The sequence below is a fragment of the Calonectris borealis genome, chromosome 14, assembly GCF_964195595.1.
Source record: "Calonectris borealis chromosome 14, bCalBor7.hap1.2, whole genome shotgun sequence".
Taxonomy (NCBI): Eukaryota; Metazoa; Chordata; class Aves; order Procellariiformes; family Procellariidae; genus Calonectris; species Calonectris borealis.
Genome location: NC_134325.1, coordinates 4357615 through 4371926, shown reverse-complemented (window position 1 = coordinate 4371926; position 14312 = coordinate 4357615). Strand labels below are relative to the sequence as shown.

Genomic DNA, 14312 nt, shown 5'->3' with positions numbered 1-14312 from the left:
TAAGAATCAGAGCTAACAATTTTGAAATTTTTCCAGGAATTCCAGGAATTGTGACTAAGTATGAAATTGTTGTTCAGATTTAAAGGAGTACAATATTGGGTTATTCCACAACAAAATAACATTTAACTAATTTTAAATGCATGTGTATTCAAAATGTTCGTAGAAGGAAAAAAAAAAAGGAAAGACTGGTATTAACAGATTTTAATAGCAAATTTGTGCTAATAAACTGCGCCTTAATTGAGATTAATTGTATTCTCTCTTTGCAAAAAATTCTGAACTATACAACTAAAATCATATTTAGCAATTAAACAACTCTTTGTTTTGCTGACAGAGAGGTCACCAGGAACCTTTCAATGAGCTTTGAATCAGTTCCTAACTCCTGATTATATTTAAAGTATGGATTGAGTAAAATGTTTTCTTATTCTGTCAAAAGACCAGTTCATGTAAAACTGACCAAGAACTTCTTTTCTTTGGATGTTTAAGTATCTCCTCATATCCTTTCACGTTATTACACCTAGAAAGCAACCTCTTAGCTGAGGGAGCTCTACCACAACTTACAAGAACTGTTCGAGCTGGGCAGATCTGTGCAACCAAAGACTCAGCCCCAGCGCTCAGCCCACGGCATAAAAACGCAGTGCTATTCAGCAGTAAGTGCCACGAAATACACTGCAAAGTGTACCATTATGCAACTGCTGGTTTTTTCCTCCAATACCACAGTCTATTCCTTCTTACTACTGCGGAGAAAATTCTAAATACGTTTACACAAAAGCATTTACTTAGCAGAAAACACTGGCTTTCCAATGCTATTTTTTTCTCCCAATACTCCATTGAAAACTTTCTATAAATAATTTTTTCCTCCAATTAACACATGTTATAGGAGTAGCAGAAAGATCATAAATTATTGTAGCTGTAGCCTTTTCATTGTAATTTATTGCTGAAAAGTCACAAGCACCGCTTTGGAAATGCCAGCCTGTGAATCTGTAAACCTAGGAAATTATGAACTAAGCTGGTCTCTTTTCCCTGAGGTCAATTAGAAATGACACCAGCAGACTTCTCGGTGACCTGGGGAGATTTATAGCTTACCGTGTTAGGCCTATGGTTCAGCCAGAAGATTAAGATCAGAACAGCACCTGGAAGACTGTCATCAGTTAAGACAGGCTGGACCGATGGCTCCAGGCTAAAACGTGCACAGGAAAAGAGGTCATGTCACGTAGCCTTTGCTTTTACCAGGGCTAAGGCACACGTGGAAGGTACCCGGCTGAGAGAGAGCTGGGCTAACAAAGGTCTAATACACGGGCATGGGACTGTCCTGTAACGGGAACAAAGGCAGCAAGTTGTCAAGGCACTCTGACTTCTCTCATTACTAAAAGTCGCCTCCAAAGATATCTGCTACTTGATGAGGCCTCATGTGATTTGCAAATCTTGTTCTTTATTGCTTTTCCTTTGTTATTTTTACAAGTGCAACCATTAGCTACAGAATGCCTCACGTCATAAACCCTCACGATTTAGGATAAAAATTTGATCACTTCACTCTGCTGTGAGAATCTTATAAGAAAACAAAAAAGGCTGTGTCTTTTAGCCACTCATAAATATTTTATAATTTCGTAAGAACAATAGCCTACAAGGTTAAAGTTCAGGTCTGTAGTAGTCAACGAGATCCTTGCAAGACAATAAAAGGGAAAGCTACCCTTTGTTTTATAACAACTTTAGAAACAACTTTCACGGAGGCGGTGGAAGCTTACAGACTTTCCATTGTATTCAAGTCATTTGTGCAACTTGCCCTTATTACAGCTTTGATAAATGATGTTTGCAGCGGAAAAGCTGTTTAGGGTTCTGAGCATCGTGAGTATTTAGACCCATGTCAGGTACTCAACAGGGACGTACAGAGTAGTGCGCAGCTTAGAAAGCAAATGGCATTTTCTCAAGTAACCACCATTCAGGCTCAGAGAAATATTTGCTTAATTTCTTCTACTGTACGTAGGCCCAGATAGGAAGACAATTAGAGAAGAGGAGAGCAGATCACGACGTTTGGGTTCTCAGTGTCTCACTGTCTTTAAAATGGGGATAAAAGGAGACATCTGACTCACAGTGCTGCGAGGCTTAATTAATGCTCAGAATGCTGGATAACTGAAAACCCTGGACAAGTAATTACTAAATTTTGCTACTTTTGAGAAGTTGGTACAACAGGTTAATTCGTTGTCTCCATTTTTTTCTATCTTTCACAGTATAAAATTAAGCCCTCTCAAAAAAACCTGAAAATGTCCTAACTGAGGATTTACTAACTCAAGCCACGGTGTTCCTCATTTTGTTATTCTCTCTTGGTTTATTAAGTCATAGGCAATAACTTTAGACAGGAATCTGACCACTATGCTGTATTACTTACCTACCAGATTAAAACACATCTTGCAACATGCCACGTGCCCAGAAAAGATGAAACCCAAACTTCTGTTTCCAGCTTCAGATTTGTGGATGTCACTTCACAGTCTACCATTTTTGTGCACATTTCTCATTTCTGCCTCAAAAGTTGAGGCTCTCACAATGCCTGGACAGTTAGATTTATTCTTGTAGTTAAATATGGACAAACAAAAATGCCTTGATTTGACGTTGTTTGCATTCTGAGCTCCTCCTAGAATTCTTTGACCCAGCTGAGCACTACTGTAGTCTTAGATGGAACGGAAAATTATGATCCTTAACAGTGCTTTAAATTAAAATATTTAAAAAAAAAAAATCACTGAAGCTTAAAAAGTTTTTGATACAGGTTTTTTTTTTAAATAATTTTTTCTAGGTTTGTTTGATGTCCTTGGAATCAAAAGAGTAGTTTGCTCAACTGAAAGAACTGAAAAGCTTTCCTACCTTTCCCTCACCCTCCTTTCTAGGAAGGAGAGCCAGTGTGTGCCACGATAAACTTGACATCAACTTACTAAGCACTAGAGTTTTAAAACGGGTATCTAACAAGTCTCTCTAAAGTTCTGTACCTGCAAATAAATGTACTATCTACTAGAAATAATACTAAATACCCACCTGCTTGATGGAACGGACCAAGAGGAAAAAACAAATTACAATGAAGTTATAGGTAAAGCCTTGACAAAGTCAAGAAAGACGTAGGTAACAGTGTCGGCTGCTGCAGCGTTCATACGCAGTGGCTTTCCCAGCTGTTTGATTAGACAAATATCTGATAATAATCCCAGAATACCAGATACAAGCACAGAGGGTGCTTTTCTTGCTGTTTATTTGCCTCACTGTGAACATCACAAGTCTCTATTTCCTATCTTTATAATGGGCTTCAATATGGACTTAAACTACACTTAGAATATTACTTTTTCCTCAAAATTCGATGTTCCTCACAGTGTATTAAATCTCTCCACAGTAACCACAGTCAGTATAAAATTTAAATGTTTTTAAACGTTTCAAGCTGTCACATCTATGTCCTCCTTGAGATCGGAGAAGGAATAAAGTCAAACAGCTCTTCTCCTGAGGCAACTTTTCCAAAGTGATGTAGTCCAGAGACTAGCTTGTTGGCATTTGTTATTATAATCAACTTTCCATAGCTTTTACCAAGGCATAATCCTTAGTTTATGTTTAACCAATGCAGATAGATTTTCAAGTCATACAACATAAAACAAGTGCACAGGGTGTTATGCATCATCAAGAACACAGTGGATAATGTTCAGTTATCCACTTCTTTTCTACTCCAATTCCATCCCCTTGGATGCTCTCAACTCTTATTTGAATGACCCCAGTGTTTTAGTCTTAATAACCTTCACAGCAGCCCATTCCAAACATTTATTACTCCTGGGTTAAAAAGTATTGCTCAGCTACATCTGTTCTTAATTTGCTTTTGTAAAAGATTTTTTTTTTTTTTTAAATGGACTGTTTTCAATGGAAGAAATATACCTAAAAGCTCTACTTAGGGAAAAAAATTACACAGGCCAATGCATGTAAAAGGGTGTGGCAAGCATGCCTTTTGTCAGAAAGCCTAATTAATGGGCACTGGCTGATATCAAGAGCTTGTGGGCTTTCTTGCCAGAGACACGTCTGTCATTTCTGTGGACATCCCTCACTCAGAAGTTGAAATACATACACACAAAGGAAAAGGTTCATGCTGGGAATCCTACTGTTGCTCTTATTTAAGTACGTGATGAACAAGATATCTTGGACACATTCAGCTCTTTTTCCTTGCATACATACCACAGACAGCATGTGGCAGACAGGTCTGGTACTGCAAAGATACCAGGGTAGGCAGGGATCCTGCAGCTCCAGCCGCTGTGGGCTTTGGGCAGCTATGCAGACCATCAACAATGCTGGGGAATCTGATGAAAATTAAATTCTCTGAAGCTGTATTAATAAAGCTATCCTGCGCTGTGATAGCCCAGACTGTGATTTATATACGGCCAGCTTTGCTCCTACTTGCTCACCCTGTCTTAATGCACAAGCTGCGCTCCTCGCTATACTGGGGACTGGACGAGTCTCTGATCAGCTCAAGAGGGTGGAGGTGGGACAATAACCCACCTCGGTGCTTTTTTGCTCATGGCCCATCTGCAATTAGTTGGGTTTTTTTCAGCATTGGCAGGGCTGTCTCAAAGATAACCCGTGGGCATTGTCACACATTGACAGATGCTGCAAGTTAACTGACTTGTTCCTAGCGTGGGCTGCCCTGGATAAGCTGTAATACAGGGGAGGGGGGGGGGGAACCAAACAAAATCAAAGTTCCTGCTAAGCTACCAAGCAAGACCAAGAAGAGTCACACAGACACATTTTCTATTCCATTTCACATATCATGATTAGTAACGGCTTCTGCTTTCCTCTGTGTCACTCTTTGAAAGAGCACTTTTTAATGCTTCATGGAGCAAAAAGGACTCTCTGCTCACCGAGAGGGAACTTTATGAAAGTTCACATCAATCGACAGCAGCAGCAGCAAAGCAAACCATGCTCCATCTTGCTTCAGTGCCCTTCTGGCACTGCTCTGATTGCAGTGCAGACAGTAAACGGTAGTGTGTTTGTGTGCAAATAGCATTCTCCTGAATGATGTCTGCACCTGTGTAAACTGACATCAGTATCTTTTTTTAAAATTCAGTTTATTTAAGGAGTTCACAAGAGACACCTGTTCCATGCACAGGCACAAATGACATTCAATGAGCTGAAAAAAAGTATGTCGGGGGGGGAGAGGGCAAAAGTGACTTGCAGGGCTCTATATGCAGGCATGTTTATATCCCCTGCTCCTACAACAGACAGCTGCTGTAGCTTTAACTTCTGGTCTTCCTGGTCTAAGCTGGTATTTGCAAAATAAAATACAACTACAATGAGTTTTAAATAATGTTAAAGTGAATACCTAGATAAATACTGGGGAGGAATGGAAGAGAAGGGCTGGAGCAGGCAGAAAACAGCCTGGCCCCGGCCATCATCTGTGAGAAGCAGAGCCCCCCGTCAAATAAAGCAGGCGAAAGCCTCAGCCTGACAGCTTTTACAGGAGCTGCTGTGGCGGATTTTCCTGCTTCGCTCTCAGTGGCCATGCTCTGTTCTTTCCTGTGTCCTTTTACAGCTGGCACACTACCTGGTTTTGGGGTGGTTTGTTTTTTCGTTTTGGTTTGTTATGGGGGTTTTTTCCTTGGATTTTTTTGAGAAAGGGTAGGCTCTGAAGGTTTGGTCTCCACAGCAGTCAGACTGTTCTGCGAGGACACCGCTCCTGTTCAGGTCACCTGCCCCAGATAAAATAGAGCAGGAAAAGGCTATTTCTGCTCTGGAGGGAATGGAGAGACAGAAGCTGCTCACATCGCACTTGACTGAAAGCATTTTAAAGAAAGAGACATTGATATTCACAACTGCTAGCCACCTGGTTGGTTCTCTTCTACTGAAGTAATAGTTTTTAAAGTGTTAGAAATGTCTTTTTCAAACTCACTGTTAAGACCTCGGTTTTTCAAATGCAGAAGACTGAAAATAACTGAAATAAGGAGGGATAATCATCTCTGGCATATTGCATGCAAAGAAGAGAAAATTTCCACATTTATTACAAGTGGCAGACCCTATGGGATGGATATTCTCTGTAGACTATTCCCCACCCTGCCCAGCGGGAGCAGGAGGCATCAGGCCTGCACCCCCCATATGCAAGACTTTTTAATAGAGGACCACTGAGACAAGATGATTTACAGAAACAGAATCCATTAGTAGTCAAAACTGGGGGAGAAAACCAGCTGGAAAGACAAGGATTTAACGTAAAGAAAGGTATTTTGAAGAAAGTCAGGTGGCAAGAACAAAGACTCCCAGATGACCGTAGTGGGCAGATTATCTGCGGGATAAGAGACAGGGATCACCGCTGCAGGCATAGGGTGGACATGCAGTGGAGAAACTGAGTCAGACAGATACTCAGAAGCACTATGGCAGGATAATTGGGTGAAACTGAAACATAGCAAGGTGGAACAGGACAACGGAATGTGTTCAAAAGAGGAAATCAATGATTTTGAAATGCATCACAATTTTGAAAATTAATATAATGCCCACAAAGCAGCAGAGGTTGAGTTACCGTGTACAGCCTTTGTAATACACGTGTCAGAACAGTGAAATTTGGAGGAAAAAACGGATTTGTGCCTTTAGACAAAAGCAGCCTTCTTGTCAAAACAACAGCCTTGTTCATTCCAGTGAAATAAGGGTGGAAATCAGGTTTGCACCGAATCAGGACTGTGCATCCCCAAAACACCAAAATGTATTGCCTCCTTCCTCTATCACACAAATAGCACATCTCATGTCAACACTTCAGACTTTTCAAGAATTAATGTGGAGCATGTCATCACCTGAAGTAGGGCAAATGCAACAAAAGATAACCACAAGCTTATTTTAAAGGCTATCAAATGTACCCACTTTTATCAGAAAAGCACACAAGACCTCACACCTCAGTCACTCTCTGTTATGTCCCTTCTTTGCTGATAAAAAGCATTTTCCTGAGCAAAACATCACTAATGTTTAAACACTGAATTTTACCTCAATGGAATTTGAGTGTTTTCATTTTACAAAAATGGCCATAGCACTGGATTTTACAAAATTTTGGCCACAGTACTGGATTAACAACTCACATCCTCTTGATGTTATTCCAGTGTCACACCCTAGTCCCTTCCAGAGACCGTGCCCTTCCCTTAAACCCCAGTGCTGTTCCCAATCCCAATAATCCAGTCCTCTGTCTCCATGACAGTAACGATGGGAGGCAGACACGCAACTACTTCTTAATCACTAGGAAGACCACATCAAAAACAGCGATACAGAAAGAACAGAGGTTTAATAGTCAAGATCCTCAACCAATTTTACAGTATAGAGAGGTGCTAAAAGAAAATGCTTGAGAAATTAAGTCTGAAGTATACTTTTTCACGGAATCACAGAATAGCTGACTTTGGAAGGGACCTTTGGAGATTTTCTAGTCCAACCCTGCTGCTCAAAGCAGGGTCAACTGGCGCAGGTTGCTCGGGGTTGTGCCTAGTCAGGTTTTGACTATCTCCGAGGAGGGAGACTCCACAACCAGCCTGGACAACCTCTGCCAGTGTTTGAGCATCCTCACAAGCAAAAATGCTTTTTTTTAATATTTTAACGGAATTTCCTGTCTTTCTTGACAATTATTTATGGCCATAAAAATACAACAAAATACAGCGGAGTGGGGCAACTCTTCCTTGTGAAAAATAACCCTTTGTAATTTGTTTATAGGTCTGTGCCCTGACATCACTTAAGTGCAATACCATAGTGGTACTTAAGTGAGAGCCCAAGACCAACCAACTACACTAGCAACAAGTTTATAGCACAGAAGACGACCAAGCAGATTAACTGCTTTTTAATCTAGGCCTACATTCACAACGACATAGCTCTCTCTGCACGGATTCAGCACGCTATGTTCAGCACGCTGTAGATGCTCATGGAAATTGAAGACAAAGTTCCTTTCCTTTGTCTTGTGCCAAAGTCAAGGCTTTGACATTTTTGCAGTGATTTGATTTAGAATTTTTTTTTTTTTTTAAAACATGCAGAATTGCCAAAGTCAAGTCCAGTTCTACAGAAAGAGCCCGTCTCCCTCTTGAGGATATTTTAATTCTTTGAGATGACAGTCTGGAGAACACCACGATTCTTAGAGCTCTCGTCTCAGCGTTTCACATACAAACTCTTTTGTGCCCTGTCAATTTTAACACAGTTTATTGGGAAGTTCAATCTAACCCAGATGTTTGCTGACAGAAATTTTACAGGTGACGACAAGATTCCATTAACTCAATGCGCATGATGTTAGTTAATGTGAGTTTCTGAGAAATCTTATTCTATGCTCCTGGCCCCGTATCCTCATCTACTGCTGTGCAAAGCCTTTTGACTGAAGCAAAAGACAAAACCAATGTTTGCATGAGTTACAGAGACTTACTTACCCATATATTTCTTCTTAAAGTGTGAAACAGACATGTTATGTGATGGTTTGTGAAATAAATTTCTAGTCTGACAGCCCGATTAAATATAAGAGTAATTGCAGTAATAGATGCAGAATTAGAGAGCCAGACAGGATTTACAAAACCACTTAAGCAAGCCAGGTTCCTAAGTTTTCTCTGGTATTTCCCAAATGCAATCAGCTTTAGAGTGACTCCGCATGATGGTTTGGTCTTCCATTTTATTTTCCGACTGTAACAGTCAGGCTAAAGCTGGTAGCGACTTGTCGGTATGGGAATCCATTACCTGGGGCTGGACCAGCCTCCCAGTACCTGCTCTGCTCAAAGGTCTGGGCTCTGAGGGGCACGCAGCACTTCTGAAAACAAAAGCCTGCTTTCTTGTCTTAACTACCTCAACTCAGCTTGATAAATTAAAAATGTATATCGTTAAACTTTCTGAACTATTATGGGCTATTTTTGTCCAACGTGAGGAACATATGCCTAATTCCAAAACCAATACAGTTAATTCTTTTCTAGGGCACATCTTCTCTCTCACTGTAAGTTCCTATTCCTCCTCCTTCCACACCCTCTGAAATTTCCTTATCGCTGCAATGAGATACGGCAACTTACATATTACGATCGAGTAATGACACTTTGATTGCTCATGGCACAAGGCCAGACAGCTCCTAAGGCAAGTCATTATTAGACTGCAACACATACAAAGTCAAGTTTCACCGCTGAAATGGATGACGGAAAGGAACACAGTAAAATGAAAGCAGAGGCACTAATTTAAAACTGCCATTTAAAGTAGCTAGGAATCCTGCAGTGCACAGGAGAACATGCTGCTCACGGTATCTTGGAACCCTTAAACACATGGATGGCAGAGCAGAAGAGATGTTGAGAAACTACTCTTACCCTCTTAAAAATATAAGGTATGCAGCTCAGTCACATGGAAGTGGAGTACAAGAAATGTATCTTCTTAAAGTGTATTGATTCACAGAGTATTGATTCCCACCCCCCCCCAAAAGCAGGAAATTCAGATTCCGATGAATGTAAATCTGATATTTAAAACAATCATTAGAGCACACCTGACTAACGGTTTACGTTTAACTGTCACTGAGAATTTCCTTGAATTAACATTATTTCATTGTCATTTATTTTAAATTTCATTATATTATCTCAAGGGTGCAACAATGTAAGTCTCATTTCTTGACCATTATTCTTTCACATAAAGACAGGAGTTCTTCAATATACACTATCTCAGAGAAACAGATTATCTCACAACTCTCTTTTCCACAATCCCATAAATTACATGGCAGTTATGAAGAAAAATGCTTCAAATGCATGGAAAAGGTCAAACAAATAATTTGCTCTCACACCCAGCTCTTTTACTTCCAGTCACTGCAAATTCAGTAAGTCAAAGTTGAGGGAAAACTCTCAGAAGAAGAAATCCTCATTTTTAGCCCTTACCTAAGAGTGATGACACTTGCAGGGGTATTTTTAAGCCTCAGTTTTGATAGTGATGTGACAGAGGAAACCTGGCAACTCGCACTCATTTTCTGACCTTCCTCCAAGCCATCTATAGTGAAAAGTTTTTTATGAAACAAACACTAAAATATTCCTAGTGATCCCTGGTTTCAGAATTATGTCTTTAGGAGGGGAAAAAAAAAACACCAAAAAAAAAAGAATCAAATGTTGTGAAAATTTTCAATAAAATCATAAGAACTGGAAGGCCTGAGCAGAAGCTGACATTTAATTTTCTGTCCCAGACAGACTATAGAAATTAAAGGCTCTGAAACCTGCGTGTGTGCTAAGAGAACTGGTCAATGAAAACAGAAGCCTCCGGTATTGTTTGTTGTGAGACTACTGTTTCCTAAATTTAAACTTTCTAGGTGCAGTGTAAAGACACCTTAACAGTACAAACACGGGGTGGGAGAAAAAAGAAAAGCAAGCAACAAATGACACGACTGTGGAGCAACACACAGGATGCATCTCCAGCCTTTCGTGATCTTTAGCTTTTGGTAGGAATTCTTTTCCTTCTTCTAATTCCATTATTCCAAGGGAAGGCAAGGAGGTAAAGAAGAGAAGCAGAAATTTGAGGAAAGTTAGGAAGTGATTTCACAGTCACATTTTACCTTAAGCCAAATAAGACATTATTTTTTAATGATGAGTGAATTTGAGCCATTTAAATGGAAAAACCTGCCTTACTTTCTTCTTAAAAGGCTGAGCAAAGTTTTCAGCAGATGATGTTTCTAACTTTCTAAAGATGTGCAGATGACTTTTTGGATCCAACTGTTGAGAATACAGACATGCAAAATGTGAGAAATTACTTGGTAAGGGAGGCTTCATGTATCAATTAACAATTTTGCACCTCTTAAGCAGTAAACATAGCGGTCATTTCACAATTCATAACTCACTATGGCTGCCCCATTTAAATTAAATATATCCCCAAATCCTGCCTCAGGAAATAAATTGCGAGTTCAGTTAGTTTCTGAACAGCTTAAGTATATCATTAGTATGAAAATGATCCCTTTTTATGAGGTGCCGTTATTTCATAGGATATACTTAATGTTTAGGAATGTGTACATCATATACTGAAATTATGTACAACATATAATGAAACACATATAAAATTGCAGTAGCGCTAGGAGCACCACTGCAGTTAAGACTCTGACAGACTCTCCTTTATAAAGTTATATTTTAATAATACAGAATTCCAAGATGAAATCTAAAAAAAACCACAAGTGGGTCTGCGAGGAGAGACGCGAGCGGCTGTGTGGTGCCTAGTTGCTAGCTGGGGTTAAATCATGACACAACCCCAAAACATTTGGAGGATATGGGCTAGAGTTTGTGTTTTCTTCATACAGAAGCAAAGAAATGCAAACAAAATTTCTGTCCTTATTCTGTGGTACATTTTCTTGTTGGAGGGCCAAAAAAAGTGCTTTGCAGATTACAAGGCTTCCAGTTCCTGGATTTGAAAAAATATATATTTTTTTATTTAATATATTTCCTCCCCTCCTTTCCCTCTCCCCCAGTGAAACTCAGCAAATTTCCCATCTGCTATAAATAAAAGCCTGCTTGTCGCTGTGCTTCCTTGAGAGAAGACCTTGTAGGTAAGTGTCACTATAATTCCCTGTAATTCCAAAAGCAAATGTTTCCGCTTTTCACTAGATCAGTAGAGATAAGCAATTTAACCAACAAAAAGAATGTCTATGAATATACTTAAATCGTAACACTGGTGGTGTGCATGAGTGTAAAAAAAAATCACAGCACACATACACTTTAAAACTGAATAGTTTGAATAACTATTTGATTAATTATACTCATTTCTAAATGCATATTTTTATGACCAAAAGCAGGATGCTAAGTACATAATCTAAGGTGGTGAAAGGCAAAGAATGTTTAGAAGCTGTCTGCATGTCTATAGGTATAGGTATTTCTCATTTCATGGGATCATTGAACACACCCCTCTGTTACGTTCAAAGATATGGCTCAAGCCACCTTAACCAAAGCATATAGAAGTTGTACCCCCTAGTGCCCAGACAAAATTTAATTCAGAAAATAACCAACTACCTTGGAATAATGATAGACAATCTCCTGGGAAAAGGTTAGTGAAGAATAACTGTAAAGCAGATTTTTGTGCAATGACTTTAACAAATGCATTTGCTCCAGAAACATGTAACCTGAAAAAACTCTTGCATGTCTGATGTCAAAACCAAGACTATTTATGCCTTAGTACATTGGAGAAATTGTTCATGCCTACGTAAAGATTGCCCCCATGGTGTTTCCAAGGTCAGTAATTTGCATGGAATTTGCATCAGAACTCAACAATGCCTGTGGAAAAAAGAGACTACTTTCTCCCTATTTTATGATGAAGTTCAATACTCAAAATATTTTTTTCCCAAGTTATATTTTCAAGGATAGATCACCTCTAAGAGCCAAAGAGATTTTACACCGTCCTGTTCCAGATAACACTTCTGTTAATCTTATAGAAAACTGTTTATGTACCACTGAAGTGGGCATCTCTCTAACAAACTCCAAGGCTTCACGTCATCCTTCAGTAAGAAGTTAGGCAGGAGAATCATGCTCCATCTATTCATATCTTTTTCACGAACCAGATTTTCTGTCCTTCACTCAACCAGAAATCAGCCATCAAGGACAAAGGCCCTCAATTAAGAAACCTCTTAAAGTCCAACCGTGTATACAAAAGCAAGTACATGCTTAAACCTTCTGCTGAATCAGCTGAGTGGAGAGAAGCAGGCTACACTGCATTTACACTGGGAGAACTTTCTTAAAAGCAAGCCCTATATTGTTCATTTTCTCCAGAAGTTTACTAAAATATATATATCCATATGAGTTATGAAGTGAAACACTTAACATACTTTCTAATTAAAAATAGGACACAGTAGTGATCTACAAGTCTCTTAAAATGCAGGGGAGGGGGGGAGTCTAGCCTCGTACGTTGTTAACATTACATCATTTTCAGAAAAAGAGTATTTTTCAAAATTAGACATGTTATCACTCAGTAACAATCCTAATTTTAATAATTCAGTCATTCTTACAAAATGTTCTATAACAGAATCTTCAAATTTCCAAACATAAATTCCCACTTATCTTGCCTATTTATAAGCTAAATTTCAGAGACTTGAAATGGAAAGTGCTAGGTAAATAATTACATACCATCTGGAAAAGTATTTAAAGTATTATATTAAACCATGTTATACTCGAATGTAAAGTTGCTTAGAAGACTCAGAAGATTTCCAGAATCTGATACTGGAAGTTAGTGTTTTGTTCCAACTGTTTCTCTTTTGATTATACTACTTACACAGCACTCACCAGTAGGCAAAAATAAACTGTGTTTAGCGCTCTCCACAGCTTTTGAAGCAGGGAAACGCACGTTTCTCATGTTATAAAAGGATAGAAAGAGCCTGCATCAAACCAGTTGTAGCTAACTGGAAGGGAGATCCTGGAAACAGTTAGTCCTGAGCAATCATCCTCTTGATGGCATGACCTCCAGGCAGGTCAGCCGGGCTCCCGGCGTTACTTATAGGTGGGGAAGAAGCAGCCACACTCCCCAGCTGATCTAGTGAAACAGTCCGAGTGTCTGCTGGACAGAAGGGGCGCGTTTTCCTACGGTCCACAAGGAGAAACGGTCCTGCTCCTGCCCAGTGTTAACAATAAAAGCGGAAAGTAATCACTGGTCCATTGATTTAACAAGGGAAAGCCTTAGATTTTCTAATGTCCCAAAATATTATTGCAGGACAATTTCTGCCAAGTTTCAAACAGTGTAAGAAACTGGAGAGCCCAACAGGTAATTCTCCTTCTAAAGCTCTTAATATTACAGATATTCTTGCAGGTTACATCACTGGTGACTTTCAGCCCTTAAATGCACACTCAGGCTGTATTTCACAAGAAGGAGACCAGACCCTGTGCCAGAATATGAAGCAAAGAATTCTAAAAAAGCAATTGTGGACAAGCTGAAAACATTGCCAAAAAATGTCAGGGAAAAAACAAAGAACAAATCAAAACACGTCTTAGATGCTAATGAGTCAACAATGTCTCAAAGGTATCCTATCAAAAATATGATACCGCCCCCAAATCTAAAACCAGGTCTAGTATTTCACAGTGAAAATTAATGCAACAGGTTGTGTGCTATACAGTTTTAAGACAAATTTGTTTTCCATTTTCTGGCTACTGGATAAAGCTATTTCTACATCCAAATGTAAAATCCAATACTCTATCACAAAATTTTTTCTACTCCTTTTCATTGTGGTCTACAAAGCGCCCTGGAAGAGCCCCAAAAACAATGTTTGCCCTTATTGCTGTATTTCGTTACTCTGTGCACCCTGCAATTATTTAGATGGTTTAAAAAAGGAGAGGGAGAACAACTGTGAAACGCATTGTGCAACCGCAGATGACTTCATGTTAACCCCTGTT

General features: G+C 39.3%; 1 protein-coding gene across 1 annotated transcript in view; it reads right to left on the bottom strand.

Annotated features, from left to right (window-relative positions):
- The window catches only part of KCNQ1 (potassium voltage-gated channel subfamily Q member 1), a 356039-nt gene that overhangs the window by 145252 nt on the left and 196475 nt on the right, over positions 1 to 14312 (bottom strand). The gene's annotated exons all lie outside the window — the stretch shown is intronic.